The sequence below is a fragment of the Thermobia domestica genome, chromosome 10 (assembly GCF_964235325.1).
Source record: "Thermobia domestica chromosome 10, izTheDome1.hap1.1, whole genome shotgun sequence".
Lineage (NCBI taxonomy): Eukaryota > Metazoa > Arthropoda > Insecta > Zygentoma > Lepismatidae > Thermobia > Thermobia domestica.
In genome coordinates, this window is record NC_137463.1 from 140,348,610 (window position 1) to 140,366,312 (window position 17,703).

General features: G+C 36.8%; 1 protein-coding gene across 2 annotated transcripts in view; it reads right to left on the reverse strand.

Annotated features, from left to right (window-relative positions):
* Men-b (NADP-dependent malic enzyme b, mitochondrial) overlaps nt 1-17,703 on the reverse strand; it is a 1,138,140-nt gene that overhangs the window by 239,205 nt on the left and 881,232 nt on the right. The gene's annotated exons all lie outside the window — the stretch shown is intronic.

Genomic DNA, 17,703 nt, shown 5'->3' on the forward strand with positions numbered 1-17,703 from the left:
CTGTGTACCAATTTGCTGAACTGCTAGTTTCCCTTCAACAACCTTTTCTCTAATGAAAAAGTTCTTAACTTCTATATGCTTCGTTCTTCGATGGAATTCCGGGTTTTTTGCCAATTTTACAGCTGCACTATTGTTCACCTGAACAATTGGAATATGCTGTAATTTAGTAATTCCTCGAATGAGCCTGCTTAACCAAATAATCTCCTTAGCTGCTTCACTAGCCGCTATAATTTCTACCTCTGTGGTGGAAGTAGCGACCACTCCTTGCTTCTGACTAAGCCATGAAATGGCACCTCTTGCATGAGTCACCACCACACCTGAAGTTGACCTTCCAGTTTTGCTGCATCCACCAAAATCTGCGTCGCTGAATCATTCCAAAACTCCTTTGTTCGTATTTGGAGAGTAAAGAATACCGAGCGTAATGGTCCCAGCCAAATAACGGAAAACCCTTTTGACTTTCAAAACATTATCTTGAGATGGATTTTCTAATGATCTCGACAGCACTCCCACACTGTACGCCAGATCTAGTCTTGTACCAACCATTAGATACATTAGAGCTCCTATTGCTTGTCGATAAGGACATTTATTTTCTTGAACATCTTGTGCCTCTTGTTTTGGCAAATCAGATGTCTTGAGCATTAGTGTTGAGACTGCTTTACACTCTTCAAACTTAAATCTTTTGAGGATTTTTCTTGCAAACGCCTGCTGACATACTTTGATAGAACTATTACTCCAGCGTTCTATTGCAAGTCCAAGGAAGTAAGATGCTGATTTCACAGAAACTTTGAATTCGGATTTTAGTTTCTCAATAAAACTATCTGAATCACTCTTGTCTGTTGCCACGACGAGTCCATCATCAACATAAAGTGCAACTACAAGCTTACTGTTTCTAATATATAAGCACGGATCTGCTTCACTCATTACAAACCCTAAACTTAACAAAAAACCACCGAATCTTTTGTTCCAAGACCTTGGAGCTTGTTTCAGTCCGTATAAGCTCCGCTTGAGCTTGCACAAACGATTGCTACCATCATTATAACCTTTTGGCTGTTGTATGTATACTTCTTCCTCAAGTTTTCCGTAAAGGAAAGCAGTAGACACATCGAACTGTGTCAAAAACATGTTTTCGCTTGCAGCAACACTTAACAATGTCCGTATTGTAGCTAACCTGGCAACCGGACTAAAGGTTTGATTGTAATCAACACCCTGACGTTGGTTAAAACCTTTTGCTACTAACCTTGCCTTGTATTTTTCAATAGTACCGTCGGAATTTGTTTTTATCCGATACACCCACTTACAAGGGATAACCTTAGTATTTTCAGGCAATTCAGTTAATTTCCACCTCTCCTTTTCTTTTAACGAAGCGATTTCACTTTGCATTGCCTTTTTCCATTCTGCACTCTGTTTGCTACTTACTGCTTCCTCATATGTTTCTGGCGTATTTATTTCATTGACAAAATCTTCTGCTTGCATGACGAAATCATCAAAGCGTTCTGGTCGTTTTAGCTTGGAACGGTCTTTACGGCGTGGGCCATTAACAAATTCTCCTTCTTCTTGTCTGTCTTTTCTTCATCCTGTAAGTCTTCATTGCGCTCTGTATTATACTCCTGATTCTCTCCCTCTTCCTTTGATCCTTCGGAATTCTTTCCCTGGTTGTTGTGATGACTTGTTTTCTCAGACTTTTCATCTAGAAGCGGGACTTGCGCGTATTCTTCACATCCACTTGGTTTCTCTTGAAATGTTACATCTCTGGATATAATCAGTCTGTTTTCTTCCTTGACCCAAATTCTATAACTTTCATCACCGTTGAATCCGACGAGATACCCTTGATTGCATTTCTGTCCATTTTCCTTTGGAACATGGGCATAACATACTGAACCTACAATGCATAAGTGCTTTATTCTTGGCTTTTTACCCATCCATATTTCATAAGGACTTACACCTTCTACTGAAGATTTCCCGGTTCAGGACATGAATAGCTGTACTAACCAATTCCGCCCAAATTGCTGCAGCAAAATTTGCTTCTGGGTTTGAATACTTAAATGTTCTGGCCATTTCCACTACTGTACGCATTTCCCTTTCGCTTTCACCATTTTGTTCAGGCGTATAAGGGGCTGTCAATCTTTGAACAATTCCACTTGCTCTAAGAATTGCTCGAACTTCTTCGTTGTCAAATTCACCTCCATTATCAATCAATAATTCCTGAACAGTGTGCCCTAGTGTTTTTATATGAGCTTTCAAAACATTCTTCACCTCTGACTTTTGCTTAACAACATAACCATAACGAAACTTCGTATAGTTATCCTTTAACAACACTAAGTACCGTTTCTTTTGAAATGATTCATCAAATGGTCCACAAACATCGGTTGAAATTAACTCACCAGGTTTTGATGCTGGCTATCTATTACCAAACGGCAACCGATGAGCTTTACCGTAAATACAAGGTTCACAGAGTTCTTTACCTGACTGAACAGTAATACCTAACCTATCTTTCATCATTATTTTGACATGACGTTTGTCCTGATGACCCCACCTTTCATGATAGAGCTGAAGCAATGAACTTTCTGCGACAGCAATGTTTGTATCACTTGTTGGTTTAACTGGTTTAATACATGCTTTGTATAATGTACCTCTAACTTCACGAAAGCCTTGAATTACCATTTCATTATTAATTACAAGAGAACACTCTGTATCGGATGACCTAAATTCGCTTTTGGAATTTCTGTCCTGAGCAGCTAATACCGAGAACAAGTTTGTTCGTATATTGGGAACGTACCACACATCTTTTAATGTTATTTCCTTACTCTTCCCATTTACAGTTGACAAAACATGAATAGACCCTTTTCCCACTGCCATCAATGTTTCCTTACCTGCTGCCTTAATACTACACTGACTAAAGGTATCAAACATTTCAAAGTCGGTAAAGAAACAGGGCCTATTGGTAACATGCCTAGTAGCGCCGTTGTCTACCCACCACGATGTTGAATCCGTTTGAGTTACGTAGGCCTATTCATACACTGACATTAGTGCCGTATTCACTTCACTAGAACTTCCTTGCATTTCACTTCTAGTCATACTCTTGTTTTTGACCGGTCTTACATTTGCGATCCACTTTTTGCATGATTTTACCCAATGGCTTTTTTGTTTACAAAAATTACACACATCACTTTTCTTCGGTTTTCTTGGTTCTTTTTTACCACTCTGTTCATTTAATTTGAATAGTAGCGCCTGTTGAGTTAACTTTGCACTGTCTAAATTCTTTGTAACATTTCTCTCGAACATACACAGCTGCACTGTTAATTCATCAAATGTTTTTTGAACATCTTTAGTGAGAAGCATCCAACTGGACTGAAATATTTCAAATGCACCGGGTAGTATATGCAAAGTTTTACATACCAGTAAAAGTTCCGGTAACGTATGTTCGCCTTTCAACTTAAGTCCACTGTTCAATTCATTCCACAAGCTTTTCAATTTTGCTACATGCGTAGACACATCTTCACCGTGAGTCCAATGGAACACAAAAAAGTCTGTGCAGATCGAATAACTGGTTCTTTGAAGTTGCTTCAAACTGCTGCTTTAATACTTCCCACGCATCATGGGCCGTCTCTTTGTCCATGGTTTTCTGATACACCGAATCAGTAATCGTGGTTGTAATAACTGTTTTCGCGTAACTATTTGCATTACGGTATAACTCACATTGTTTTTTGTACTTCTTGATCTCAGACTCTAAGGCACTTTCTCCGAGAGGTTCTGGTTTCACCAACTTTCCGTCGATGGCATCCAGCGTTCCTTCGTGGTAGTCTAGAAGATCTCGAATTTTTCTCTTCCACATGGGCCAGTCTTCTACACCAGACAGGGGATTGATGTTTCTAGTTAAAGTCCATCTTGCGTACTGTTTGCAGCCTTTGCTATATTAGCCACCAAACAGATACCTCTATGCACTTGCTAATCTAACGTGTGCTTTTCAGACTTCGTTTAACTTCTAATTCTTAATAAACTACTGAAGTATTACGTTTCTGAGTTGCTCTTTGTACGTACAAACAAAACTTCTACCATATGCGCTTTTTAACACGTGGCTGAGTTCCATAGCCTGATAAATTTAACTAGTCTTTTATCTCTTATTATATTGATTTTATTGTTTAAATACGTACACTCAGAAATAAAAGAAACATAAACTAAAACAACGTTAATTGAAAAGCACATTACTCAATTTATCCTCTTCTTCTGTTTTGAACCTACATCGTATTCTATTTTATCGGGTAGGTTACTAGAGTACGTTACCCTACAGAACAGTAACTCAACCAAAAACAACAGATGCTAACTTTAATTAACAGTTTGGTTACTTCAACATATATGAGTTTCGTCATCTGATGTTAGGAGTTCTCCATCATCACAGTGTTTTCGCAGTGGAACGTTTCTCGTGCCACGGAGCATAATTGTCTTTATAATAGGTATGAGACGATTACGGTTTTCACAGATATTTTTCCTCAGAATCTAACTAAATGTTCACTGAGCACTCACGCAGGAGAGTCCCACAAGTTGTCGCTAAAATCTGATTGCCACATAGCACATCTGATAGAGCATAATGAGAAATGAACATGAGCAAAATTTAAGGTGCTATGAACCAGAAGGATAGGAGCTAGGGGAATTCAAAATTTGAATATCCAAAAAATTATATCATGGAATTATGTACGTTTAAAGTAAATATCTTGAAAACCGTTAAAGCAATCAAAACAAAAGTTGCACAATATAATGAGAACAAACTGCCCTATCGAAAACCATAAACAGTTTTGCCATAGGTGAAGCAGTTGCCAACTCAACATTAAAATATTTTATTATAAATAGTACCATATACAAGTGTGCACAGATTTAAAATGCACCTATTATCACTAAACATAACAGTGAAGTGTAGTGGTACAATGTTGCACACTGTTAGAGCTACATGTGCTGAAAATGTACAATGGAGAAGTCTGATACGTAGGAACAAAGGGTAATAAAGGATTCCATTAGAAAAAGTGAGAATTTTGCAATATACTTCTGTAGCCTCTATGAATGAGCAGACAACTCGCGAAAACAAAATGATATACGCGAGGAAAGAAACACGTGTTTTGTAACTCTGTAAACTTGTTCTCCAGGTTATCTCATCAATATTTGGAAGAGTACTTTCTTGGTTTGCGTCTTTCGTGTTAAGTGACATATTCTTTTACCTCCTCTTCTACATACCATATGATTATGTAACATTACCATATTATGATTATGTACATACTGTAACATTACCATATTCACATTGGAAATATAATTATTTTATTACTACCTCATTTCGTTTTTAGTCTGACCGGAGAGCAGTGTGGTCTAGAACAGGGGCGTCATTTGGGGAGGGCAGGGAGGGGCAATTGCCCCCCTCTGAGTTTGAGGTTTATATAGATCTTATCAATAAAATAGTATTAAATCTGTGAAAAATGCGAAATTTTACTTATATCAAGGGGTCTTGCTCCCTCCAAGCAAAACCTGAAATGACGCTCCTGGTCTAGAAGGCTAGGCGTCCGACATATTAAGCATCGCAGGTTTCAATCCCGCCCCGGACATGTTTTTGTTGTATTTTTCACCTCACATTTCATTGTTATCTTTCTCTTTCATAACGATTGCTGACACAGGAAGTAAAAATGGCATCACTCAATTTCGTTTTTCAAATGAATCAATATTTTGTAGTTGTTGGCATTTTGCTATATTATACTATCTGTGTTATGCATTTAACTAAATTCATAGTATGAGACCCAGATTACTTTATTACCATCTGTTGCCACATATCAGACTTCTCCATTGTACATTTTCAGCACACGTAGCTCTAACAGTGTGCAACACTGTACCACTACACTTCACTGTTATGTTTAGTGATAATAGTGCATTTTAAATATGTATACACTTGTATATGCTGCTATTTCAAACAAAATATTTTATGCTGAGTTGGCAACACTGCTTCACCTATGGCAAAACTGTTTATGGTTTTCGATAGGGCAGTTTGTTCTCATTATATTGTGCAACTTTTGTTTCGATTGCTTTAACGGTTTTCAAGATATTTACTTTAAACGTACATAATTCCACGAGATAATTCTTTGGATATTCAAATTTTGAATTCCCGTAGCTCCTATCCTTCTGGTCCATAGCACCTTAAATTTTGCTTATTTTCATTTCTCAGGATGCTCTATCAGATATGCTATGTGGCAATCAGATATTTGCGACAACTTGTGGGACCCTCCCGTATCAGGATTTTCGTAACTTCTCACAAAGTTTCTACTTTTCGATAGAGCACTTTTGTGGTACTCATTATTTGCATGATCGCGATTATATTCAAGAGATTTCTTATAGTTCTTAATGAGGTTGTTGCTAAAGCTCCAAGGGGTGTTTTCCTTTGGATTCCACAGACGCGACAGAATACACACTTTTCTTTTTACTTTAGGATAACAACGGGTAGTCAGAGATCCATTTTCTATTAAACCTGCGGTTTTGCCCTGATTCAAAAACAAATGGGAAATAATATGAAGTACGTGTCCAGCAATTAGTGAAGGCTAAATGGTTGTCTTCAGGCGATAAATTTTTACCCACACAATTTACAATACCACTTTTGTCTATTAGTTACACTGGTGCATTGGGCAACAAATCTGTATCACCTACCCTACTCTCGTCCATAAATTTAGTGTGAAGGTCAGCTGATATTACAATAAGTGACTGATTTCCTTCTACTGATTCATTTCCAGATAGCTTTTTTTCACCACTGGTGCTAGGATCACTATCACACCATCTTCATTGCTTTTTATTTTTCATTTAAAAAAATCCAAGTGCAATTGCTTGCGCTTCGGATTTGACATTTTAATGCTAAAGTCTTTAACATAACACCACACGAAAGAGCATAATCGAACGGCAAATAACAAATAAAATAATGAAGTGTTTACTGTTTATCAACTGCAGGTAACAAGTGAAGTGAAAGTGACAAAGGCGAGACGGACTGAAAAGTGTGCTTATGCGGAAAGAGACTCTCGACTTCATACCACTGACATGTATTGAAACGATACTGGCTACAATCCGTTTCACGTAGGAGTGAATTTGTTTTGGTGGGTGACTGAGTTCACAAAAACAATGCTGTTTACAAGCCCAGCTGGATCAAGTATAATTCAGGAACTACATCAGGCTCTTCAGAAATAAAGGACGAGTAAAGATAAATCAAAATAATTGTTATTGGACTACCCAATAAAGCGTGTGGAAGAGGATTTCTTCAAATGTCTTTTGCATGGGAGTTTCGAATATTAAGATATGGCCATTCCTAATACAGAATAGAAGTCCGCACAATCACCCGATGTACTTCGAGACATTAGTACAAAACCTCTTCAGTTATCATCACCAAACAAACGTTCTCCACAGCTGCTCTGTGGGTGTCTGTTTACATCTTAGTTCGCTATTTTGCTGTTAAGGCCATCGGCACCCGTAATTGAAAAGACCAGCAGTTAATATCTAAAGCCAAACGCAAGAGCTTCCATTTCCGTAATTCAGATAAAAATTTATTTATCACTTCAGCAAAATGTTCAGCATTTTTAGCGTGAATGATCTGAAATTCCTCTTGCTCTGATTTTTTTGGGGGGCTTCAGCCTCAAAATCCCCTTTAAATCCGCTACTGCCCCATCAACGATGAAGTGGGCTCTCTTGGGCCCAATCAAGGTGGCCCATCATATATATCTGTTCGCATAGAATTAGTTCTATTTCAATGGTAATATGAGAAAATTATTCTTATTATTATTATTATTGACTCAAGGGCCCAGGCGAGAATCCCCACCTTCCTGCCCGGGCCAGTCCGCCCCCTGTCATCATCGAAATATTAGTGTGATTATTATTATTATTATACAAAACGTTTTTTATCAAATAAACGAAACACTTATAACAACCCAAGGCATGCAACTTTATTTTCTCCTGTATAACGAATATTGTTAGCAACTGGAAAACCTGTGCCGTTAGTAAAAATGAAATTTTGGTTGAACAGATAACACTGTTCGACAAAATTCAACTTCAAAAAATTTTTCTGCATGAAAGCAGGTGTTTTTTTTTTATAGTTTTCGAGCTGCTGAAAACGAATCTGATCTTAATTTTGGTCCTGCACCCTCAGATTTTGAAATAATGTCAGTTATAGTAGATTTTGGTTAAAATTTTAAGGAGATCGCAAAACTGTAGGTTTGAAACCTCTCTACTCCTTTCCTAACTATCCCAGAATAACAAATAATACCTCGTTGGAAAGGGCATGGAACACACATTCCAACGGTAAGCATTTATTACCCATCGCGCTCAATGTGTAGAAGAAGAAGAAGAAAAATATTGAAAAAATGGCAAAAACGGGTTTTTTGAAGAAATTTAGAGAAGTTTGCTACACTGACAGTCACGGTACGCAAACATAAGCTCAGTAACTCATATCCCATACATTCAGGTATATTATATTAAAAACTCAAAGAGATATCTCAAGTACAAGGGGAGTGAAACAGTGTGAAAGTAATTTAAAAAGGAGGGAAAATTTAATATTTGGAGAAATTGAAAAAAGTTTGCAACACTTACACTTACGATACTCACACATAAGCTCAGTAACACACATCCAATACATTCATTATATTAAAAGAGTCATAGAGATTGCTGTTTACTAGGCGAGAAAAAATTGGTTAACTCGAGTAAACAAAGAAATATATGTACAATACGAATATTCACATTGTGATACAGAAATATATATTTGACCAAAGAACACAACATATGATTAATTTAGTACATTGTTTTGCGTTTGACCTTCTTCATGTGGGTGTCTTCGGTGTCTCTAACCAATCCCCAACAATAGTCCGCAAGCATATTCGGTTTCCATCCACTTTGGTAACGTCTTTCCATTGCTGCTATTGCTTGGTGAAACTTTTCGCCATGCTTATCACTTACGTCGCTCAGTCATTTAGACTTCGGTGGAAAGAAGCCTAGATGACTGTGTAGAAAGTGAATTTTCAGCGACATGTTATATGCATGCTTTCCTTAATTATTCAAAAATTCAGAAAGTTGTCAACGAGTGTTTATGTAGTTCTCATCCTTTGTCTTGCCTAAGAAACCGGAACAAACTCTTGAATGATACCCAACACTGCTGCACTGCAAGAGGGCTAAGCGCCGCATCAAAGTTGTGGTCCCGCATTAGATCTCTTATCTGGGTGTCAACAAACACACCAGTTTTCACTTTGTTAGCGCTGAGATTCGGCAATTTAGTGTCAAATACTAAAATCCAGGTCCACTCTTGTCCATTCCAACCATAAAAGATTTCATAGGCCAAGTTTTATATGGAGTGAAGGGAGATATTTGTCTTCAGATTTAACTAGAGAGGGGTTGCAACATTCTTAACACCTACTTGCATTGTACTGCGTCGTGGTCATTCTTTCCTCTGGTAGTGACTATCTCGGGCTTGAGAGTCCCATTCGCATAAGAAACAGCAATGTTTTGTGTATCCATTGTGTAGTCCTGTAAGTATGCTATAACTTTGAAATCGGCAACAATGTGCTACATAAGAACATTGTACTGAACTTTTTCTAATATAAGTTTCACTATGTCATACGTTTCTTTCACCTGTGTGTCATAAGCAATTGGTACAGTTGGGAGGATATTGCCATTATGTATTAAAACTGCCTTAAGACTGCTCTTTGAGGAGTCTATAAAAAGTCTCCACTCCCGTGCCACATGTGTCATACCAAGAGTAGCAAACAAACCATTGACATCAGAACAAAAACAAAGTGTATCTTCCTGTTGAAAAAAAAAAAAAAAAAAAAAAAAAAAACTCTGAATGGTGCATGTCGTTTCCTGTATGAATAAACGGTGGCACTTATGTCAAGTAAATTCCATTGTTTAAGTCTGGATCCAAGAATTTCAGCCTGCCACTAGGTTAGTTTCAAATCTTGAACAATGTCATTTAAATCACTTTGTGTTAGAAAATGTGTGTTGTTTCTTCAAATTCAAAATCTGACTGAGCTCTCCGATTCTGAAGAAGCTACGTTTGTTTTCTCCTCTTCCAGAGACCATGTTGCTGGTGGTACGTGAATTGAAACATTATCACTGTGTTTGACAGGTCTTATTGCAATCGAAATATTGTCAGGATTTTTTTTTTTTTTTTTTTTTTTGTCCTTCCCTTTCATGCCTTGAATGTATACAGCACAAAAGTAGCAGTCACTTATGTGGTTGGCGGCTCACGCCATATCTTCGGAACACCAAATGACATTTTACCTTGACGTTTGTTATTCAACCACGACAGAAATGCCAAGCACACTTATTACATATTGTACTAAGTACCCACTGCCTATCTTCATCAATTTTGCTGTCGAAGTATATAGTTCGTAAGCCTTCTTCGCCAAAAGTATTAATTTTCCCCTCTTAGCCTTAACTATATATTCTCCACAGGCATAACAAAAATTATCTGAGTGGGTAACATAATCTCGAGGCATTGTGACAGTCACAAAAATACTTACACGATAGGAAGACGTGTACAAACTCCGTGCCCCACGCTCAAACCTTCAGACAACTGAGCAACAGTAGAGTGGTGACTGGGAGGGAAGAAAAATACAATGTTGCCAGGCTTCAATAGGCCACTTTTTTCTCACAAATTGGAATATAGGATGTAATTCAAGAAATTCTGACCATGTTTCTTTTTGTCATAAAAAAAGTTGAAATTTTTCAAAACAATCGTTGACAATTTACATACATGGTCAGAATTTCTAAACTTCTGTTCAGGTAGCATCTGTGAGTATTTTACCTGAATGTATTAGGTGTTCGTTACTGAGCTTATGTGTGAGTATCGCAAGTGTAAGTGTTGCAAACTTTTTTCAATTTCTCCAAATATTAAATTTTCCCTCCTTTTTAAATTATTTTCAGACTGTTTTACTCCCCTTGTGTTTGAGATATCTCTTTGAGTTTTTAATATAACACACCTGAATGTATGGGATATGAGTTACTAAGCTTATGTTTGCGTACCGTGACTGTCAGTGTTGCAAACGTCTCTAAAAATCTTCAAAAAACCCGTTTTTCCCATTTTTTTCAATATTTTTCTTCTTCTTCTTCTACACATTGAGCGCGATGGGTAATAAATGCCTACCGTTGGAATGTGTGTTTCATGCCCTTTCCAACGAGGTATTATTTGTTATTCTGGGATAGTTAGGAAAGGAGTAGAGAGGCTTCATACCTACAGTTCTGTGATTTCCTTAAAATTTTAACCAAAATCTACTATAACTGACATTATTTCAAAATCTGAGGGTGCAGAGCCAAAATTAAGATCAGATTCGTTTTCAGCAGCTCGAAAACTATAAGGAACACCTGCTTTCATGCAGAAAAATTTTTCACTGTCGACCAGTGTAACCTACGTACGTTACACCAACCAGGCGTCGTCGTTTTACTAGAGACATTTATCTTGTGAACAATATTCATGATCAGCGGTAATCCAACTTTAATAAGCATTCCAAAAGTACACAAACAGTTTTAGCTATATACTTACAATAATTGATGTATTTAGTCGATATTGTTGGGCTGTACCTCTAAAGCGAAAAAGAGCTAATGATGTAGTAAGTGCTCTTGAATTTTTTTTCAGCAAACAAAACCAATTGTTTTACATAGGATAAAGAAAGACAGTGTAAAAGTATCTCAAGAAAAATCACGTACACATATCTCAAAGGATTTAGATGTGAAAGCTAGTATCGAAGAAAGGTTTAATCATTGCATGTGGAAGTACTTTATCAAATATAAAAAATATCGCTACTTCGATATTGCCATTACTTGTGAAAGCATATAAAAAGTGGACATCCCAGTATTAAAGTGATATTTGCAAAAATATCTCAAAGCGCTTTACTCTAGGTATGGAATATACACGAAGCTTCAACGTTCACAGCAAGACACGGACTAACTTGGTGATACTGTACGTGTTATTAAAACAAAACGCAACTTTGACAAAGGCTACCTGAGAACTGGACATGGGATTTTCTAAACTAAAAGTCATTGTGCCGACAAAACAATTTGTTTACCGAATAGAAAAATTATATCAACAATCTACTGATGGTGTTTCCTACACGAAAGAATTAAAACCAGTGCCTCTATCGTCAATGTTCTTAATCGATAAAAAGAACCGGAAGGAAGGGTCACAGGAGTATCACACGTTCAAAGGAAAGGTTATCCGTCGCCCTTTAATTTGTGGATACTAGCACTTTTGGTAAAGAGGAAGAATAGAGTCTGATCAAGGTTTTTACGTCACTCTTCCCATTAATAGTTTTACGGACTATTGTACAGAAAATACATTGACTTCATACACTACAAAATTAAAACATTCTAGAGAATTTTGTCAGATATGGGATGTCGCATTAGTGGAAATTAACTACCCACATTCTATGCTGAAAAATGAAACTAATAAAATATAGTACAGTGAGACCTGTCTATGTTGGCCACAATCGGTTCCATTGAGAAGTGGCCAACTTACAGAAAACAAGTGTAATTGGTGTATTTTTAGAATAGGATTTTTAGTATTAATAGATTGTAAATTTCAATAAGCAATGGCACGACAGCTACTTTTAAATAATGTACGTAGAGTAATCATAAGAATATACAGTACTAGAAAAAAAATTCCTACAGTATGTTTAATATATGAACCTTTATCTTCCTGCGGGGGCTGCGGTTGCTCAGTGGTAGAGCGTTCACCTCTGGTGCTTGGGGTCCCGGGTTCGATCCCAGCCCCCTCCAAGTGAACTCTGTGGTGGACAAACACCGTGTGCGTGGGGTTTCTCGGGGTTCTCCCGTTTCCTCCCACTTTCTTCATTCCACCATTTCATTCATTACTCATCATCACCGTCTCCTTTAGCCTAACCGGCATAAACGTGGGACGTAAAACTCAAAGATTTTTCCTTTCTCTTCCTGAAAACTAGTCAGGTACACTGAATTATTCGGATTGAAAACACAATAGCACAAACAACCTTAAAATAGAAACATGTGTACGCTGTTTATTGAAATTGATAATGTAGCACACTGACTTATTCAGATTGAAAACAAGAAAAGCAAAATTATAAATTGAACAATTTATATGCAGTTTATATGACTTTTTTTCGACAGTGACAAATATTTTCTTTACATATCTTACGAAAAATGGCGAATCACTTTTTAATAAATTAATTCATGGTGGTTCATTCTAGGTATTTTTTTATTCTTTTTGGCACATACGCACATTCTAATTTTGTAGTTTACTTCTTGTTAATGAGCTACAAATGTTTCCCTCGGAGCAAAAGACATTTTAAGAAAATCTCAACGGAATTCATATCTCAAAACCTCCACTACCTTTCGATAAGCCGTCACGTGCCAATACTTGACAATTCAGATAGTTAGCTTTAGTCTCGAGAATTTTCTGTAATTACTAAAGCTTCCCACTGATGAAAGGAGTCGATGTAGATAATGATTTTACCAAAACGGACGGGGTAAACAAATACATTCAATCATTTTCTGAATTTCTGTACGTGCTTTTTCTTATTCACATCTTCCTTCACCACCCCTTTATCAGGATAGTGTTCTGGCCATTGAACTCCAAGAACAAATCGTAGGAATCCATGCTTTTTTTTTTTTTTTTTTTCAGTCACAAATACAGAACATCTGTCTCTCATAAGTGAATACGAAATAGTTAAGAAAAATAACAAACGGTGTTTTGCGTGGCCAAGTTTATCATTATCATCATAGGGTAAACACTGCTTCAATGTGGCCAACTTCTAAGATAGACATGTGGTCAACTTACAGAGTAATAACAAATAACGAATGGCTTATGGGAAAATGCAGGTTCAAGCCGAACCAGACCAAGATAAGCAGCTGGCAAACTTAGAGAGTTGGCCAAGTTGACAGGTTTTACTGTATAAGCCAGTAGGAAGTACTAGGCCACGAAAGACTCGACTAACGATTCCTATACGATATTCCAAGGATTTACATGAACCTGTAACACAATTAATTTCTAATATAAAACAACACACTTATAAATTTCTTACGATTCAATAAACAATCTTGTTCCGTGGGATATCCACATAATCAAATCAGTATGTGTGCACTTCACCAATTGATGCTGGAATTTGAACCGAAAAGTGACTTTATGAAGTTATGATAAAGGACAATATGCCGCAGGTATACGTTTGGCGTAACATCCCAAATGTATGCATATTGTAACATTATTCAGTCTGTCGTCGCTTGAGTCATGGCGGTCCCATTGCTATGAATTTTCAATACAAATCCTGCGAATTATACATTTAGAATATTAATATCTACACATTATATCATCGTAAAAAAAAAAAAAAAAAAAAAAAAAAAACTGATTTTAGAACAAATTCAAATCGGTATAACGTGGCTAAGCGGTTAGCGTACGCGCCTTTGGCGTGGGAGACCCGGGTTCGATTCCCGGCGGGAGCTCATGTGGTTCGGATTCCACGTTAATCAGTAGGTCCACGTCTCATATAGCCTCGCTGCTGAAAGGGACGCTAAACTAAAATCAACTCAACTCAAATCGGTATAAGGGACAGCACAGGTCATGGTGCGCCATTTACATTCTAAATAGTGTGTACTACACAATACTTCCATCGTAGTCGTCATGACTGATTTTTATTCAGAATATTATCAGAAGCAAGCGTTCTTTGGAACAGGAAATGTCTACATAGTAGATCTATATACAAACAAAACATGGAATTGGTAATTTTCTTGTTGGATTATTTTATTCAGCGTTACCATTGATGAAACATGAAGCTAAAACTTGGCGAAAGAATTATTAAAGGCTGCTACAAATATAATTAGTTATATACTAGTGTCAACTCAACCGCTTGAAGAATCATTTCTTCATCGTATGCACGAAGCAAAATTAAATTTGCAAGAAAAACCTAAAAATAAGTTGAAAATCATGTTGGGAAGTGGATATCAAAAGAGAAAGCGTGACAATGGCACTCAATTTGTTTGACCTTCCAACATCAATCCTATCAAGAGACGTAAATGAACGCAAAAAAAGAAGAGAACATCATCATCACCAAATACTTTTGATTCAGTAGAAACAATCAGGCACGTAGTCAAGGGGTGGGTCCGGACCCTCTCCCTTCAGACCAGAAATGAAAAAAAAAATGTATTAAGGAAGGATAAAACAAAACTAAAGAAGAAAAAGAACTAGCGTTAAAATAAAAAGCCACAGCAAGCGTTTGGTTAATCTTTCTTATGAGGAGCTTTGTGTGGAGGAAAAGGGGGAATTCAAGTTAAAAATGGATATTATTGTAATGGAACATTCCGAATTCCATCTAGTTTCATGCTAATCCTATGGATTACAAATGACGATCGATATACTGGTTCGATGAGATAGACTCTCAGGTAGAACTTTGGGGAAGAAATGGTCCCAATCACCAATACTATGAGTATGGCAACACAGATTCCAGTTAAACTTGTTAATTTTAACCTCACGGCAACATTAATCAATTTTATAGGATGTCTTTATTGCTGAAAGAGATCTCGTTGCTATCCTTGACAGCATTAAGCAAAGATTAGAAAAAGAAGAAGAAAAAAGACAAGAAGAAACGAGTTCGAATGACCTTGGAAGAATATATATTTTTCAATACTTTTTAAAATATTCTTTTACTCGAGATTTCTCCATAGTTTATCAAAATACTTACTAACATATTGTCATTTTAGTTTCCTAACAAACCAATATGGGTATGTTGCCAATAAAATAGTTTAGATGGATCGAGCCCCTGGTGTGTAACCACAGTATTTCATGTCATCCACCTCCCTATTACGAAATACTAGCTAACGAACCAACATATGTTTCCAGTAAAATACTTTAGAATGATCGAGCCCGTGCTGTGATAACCACAGTATTTCGTCACGAAACCCCCCCCCCCTTTTACGAAATCCTGGCTACGTGCCTTGAAACAATGACTCTCTTACATCCTCGATTTCCTGAATGTGTGAAAAGTGAATTGTACATATTCAAAACACTGCCAACAAAATAATGTTTTAGACAATCACATTACATTATTGGCTACAAACCACTTAGTTCAATAGTGGAAATTCTACAAATAGAATTTCTAATGATTACAGTTCACAGCATGTTACAAAAATTTAGGTCCAAATTACTAACAAACTCTTCGCCGTGTGCTTATGATTCAGAAACACAAGGCTCGATCGATTAAGTACCCCTGGTATTCAATCCAACTCGCTCTCATCCTCCTTTCCTTGTCTAAAGCATTCTATAAACGTCTTTATTTGCCTTCTTTCCCTTCTTCAAGCTAGGAAGATGCTCCTTGTGAAATCTATGGAAACTGTCAATGATGGCAGTAAGTTTAGTGCTTTTCAAAGTATGTAATGCGGCCGTAGAGCTTTAAAAATTACTGATAGAAATGAATGTTCTTCGATCATTTATTTCTTTTTGTTTCCCAGTAATAGCAACCAAATTTTTCAGGCGCGTTGTTTGGGCAGAACAGAAGGGTGTAATTTTCCGTCCTTTGAGTGTGATAAACACATATTGTTTGATCAAATATATAGTAAAACAGTGATATAAAAAGTGGAACTCTTATGTTGGCGGAGAATCCCCACCTTCCGAACAAAATAGAAAAAGACGCTGCTTTCAGCAACAAACCTATAGAGTTAAGACAGCAGATTGCTAGAGCGCTTACATTTGATTTCAAGAATCGAAGGTTTGATCCCAAGCCATTTGCGTTTATAGTGGATGATACTAAGAGAAAGAGAGAGAGATTCAAATATACAGACAGTGAAGAAAAAATGATCGGAAACCATCCATATTATGACGAAATTTGTGATTGTGTGAAACAAAGAAGGAAAGTTTCCGAACTGCAAGGATCACATTAGGCAGTTGTCGAATTACGGTGGTGAACTCATTTTAGAGCATCAGATGATTGCGAAAGCAGAGAAAGATCTTAAAATCTGGGAAGTAAGAATTTTAAAAAATCTTCAGCTTCTGAGACGGGTTTCGAACTACGCCGAGACGGGCTTCTTAGTTATCGAACCTCTTACGCTACATGTATATTAGTGAAAGTCGACTTATCCACATATTGATCGTTATACTTACAAGAAACTTGAAGCATTTTTTTCAATTATAAAAAAAACATTCTGATATTTCCAATTTAACATCCAGAAGTAACTCATACCATATTTTAACATCTGTAACATATTCTGTTTGAGTCAGATTTTATGTTTGTCCAAACTTTCCCCATAAAGAACTTACGCGCATCTTTGCTACTGCTCCCTTACCGCGATTTGGTTGTACCTGCTCAGGGTTGAAATCAATGTTTCCTTAATCGTTTCAATATAATCATCTTTTATTTTAAAATCATCCTGCCATGGTGATGTTTATAATTTTCATAAAATCTTTAATATAACCTCTAAAAAAGCTTATTGCTTGTTCCAGGAAAATGTTGAATCTCAAAAATGTCAATCAATTCATATCCTTTTTTAGAGCTTTGTTTAATTCTATTGTAGTCCATGTTTCTGTTACCATTCTCTGCATATTATTATGTATACAGTTCTTAGTTTGATCTATCATACACTGATTACATAATGGAAACATCAGTTTATTATCTTTCGCTGGTAACACAGGATGATATGAACTTTTTGGTGGAAGAACTTTACACGACACATATCCGAAATATTCTTTCTTTT